This window comes from Capsicum annuum, unplaced genomic scaffold (assembly GCF_002878395.1).
Source record: "Capsicum annuum cultivar UCD-10X-F1 unplaced genomic scaffold, UCD10Xv1.1 ctg4259, whole genome shotgun sequence".
NCBI classification, from domain to species: Eukaryota; Viridiplantae; Streptophyta; class Magnoliopsida; order Solanales; family Solanaceae; genus Capsicum; species Capsicum annuum.
This window is the reverse complement of record NW_025849998.1, coordinates 1-2199: the sequence shown is the minus strand read 5'-3', so window position 1 is coordinate 2199 and position 2199 is coordinate 1. Positions and strand designations below refer to the sequence as shown.

The 2199-nt window shown below is 39.8% G+C and overlaps 1 pseudogene; it reads left to right on the top strand.

Moving 5' to 3' along the window:
• Window positions 1-570: 570 nt before the first annotated feature.
• Window positions 571-1576, top strand: LOC124891949 (annotated as a pseudogene).
• The last annotated feature ends 623 nt before the right edge of the window (window positions 1577-2199 follow it).

Sequence of the window (2199 nt, the reverse complement as noted above, 5' to 3'; positions counted from 1 at the left end):
TATCTCATTTATAGGCGTATGAATTGCTCTAACACCCACATTCTTATGAATTTTTCAAATAGAAACTTTTAACAATGAGAGATTTAAGGGAACGTGGTCTTGTTATTCTCAACATGGTCATATGTATCCACATTTATTACATAATTCAACAGACTGTTCATCTAAGAACGTTTGAATTTTGACAGTTAGATTGAACACGTGCAATGATTTTACTTGATAGACTGAGGTAGCGGTCGTCGTTAGATTGAACATATGTAATGATTTTGATAGACTGAGGTGGCGGTCGTTGTAACAGTTAGTGTACACTCAGAACCATACGCCTTTTGCAGCGCGTCCAATCAAAACACTGCTTCCAACTTTGACCATGTATATACAACAATAACATACTCCCACTAATCTCACAAGGTGTGCGAAGGGTAGTGTGTATGTAGCCTTACCCCTATTTTGAGGAGGTAGATAGGCTGTTTTCAATAGACCATCAGCTCAAGTGAAGTATGTCGAATCAGATATGCTAATCATCAGAACATGTTGACATATTAACTATCACATTGACGGGCGATTAAAAATTAATGTGATACTAATGGAGGTAATAGTTCTCATGGTCGGAGGCCTTTAGCCCCTCGGTCGCAACAGAGTTTTAAGGCTAGGCAGCGTCTTCCACTGTTGCAGCCATTGGCAATTGCTCGAAGAAGTCTAGATGAGTGGCCGAGATCAGGATCTGATGATATTGGAGAGTGGACACTTCCTTCTACCCCCAGTGAGAGGGATACGAATAGCAACAGTGAAAGGCTTAACCTGGATCTGTCGAACATACATAAAAATCCATAGATTAATGCCAGGCTTGTGAGAAGAGAAAAGATTGCTTTCTTCGATAAAGAGTGTTCAAAAGTGGCTGAACATGTCTTTCTTGGTGGGGATGCAGTTGCAAAGGATAAGGATATACTAAAGCAAAATGGGATTACTCATGTTCTCAACTGTGTGGGGTTTGTTTGCCCCGAGTATTTCAAGTCTGATTTCATATACCAGACTTTATGGTTACATGATAGCCCGTCAGAAGATATTAAGAGCATTCTTTATGATGTTTTTGACTACTTTGAAGATGTCAGGGAGCAACATGGAAGGGTTTTTGTACATTGCTACCAAGGGGTCTCTGGGTCATCCTCGTTGGTTATCGGTTATCTTATGTGGAGAGAAGGACAAAATTTTGATGTTGCATTTGAGTACGTAAAGGCAGCAAGGTGCATCGCAGATCCAGATATTGGTTTTGCTTGTCAGTTGTTACAATGCCAAAAAAGGGTTCATGCTTTCCCTTTGAGTCCCAGTTCATTATTAAGGATGTATAGAGTTGCGACTCATTCACCATACGATCCTTTGCATCTCATTCCGAAAATGTTAAATGATCCTTCTCCGTCAGCATTAGATTCCAGAGGTGCATTTATTATATATATACCCTCATCAATATATGTTTGGATTGGTAAAAAGAGTGAAGCAATCATGGAAAGAGATGCCAGAGGGGCTGTTTGCCAAATTGTTCGTTATGAGAAAGTGCAGGCACCAATCATAACAGTTATGGAAGGTGAGTGTAACACCCCGCATTTCGGACGAGAACGAAAATCATCATTTCCTTCACGTAAAGGTTCCAAAAGCCATAAATCCAATGCAAGTTTGGTGTTTTAATAAGTTATGTAGTGTGGAAACCTATTTGAGCATGAATTGAGATCATAGAGGTCCCCAAGCTCAAGGACAAGTTGAAAGTTTTCCTATCATTCGAATTTTAGTGAGCGTTGAAACTTAGGTTAACTTCAATCAACCATTACTCTTTGTCTATATTGAATTAGAGTGCCTACTATATATCAAATGAAAGGTATTCGAATTATCTTTCCAACGATACCAATTTCGCAAAAATTCGACACCCGAGGAAGAAGTTATGGCTTTGCAAAGTGGAGTGTGTCGTGCAGCATAAGGTGTGCGACGCACACCCTAACTTATGCCATAAGGTGTGTGACGCACAACCTAATGTGTGTGATAAAGAGTGTGCCGCACAATCTATAATATGTGATATGGTGTGCGCCGCATATATTATTACTCAAGTGACTTAAACATTCCGTTTAGGGGCAAAATGGTCCTTTTCCCACCCTTATTTAGCCATAAACACGAAATTCAGTCCCCAAATAGCCAAAATACACCTTCATTCATCAA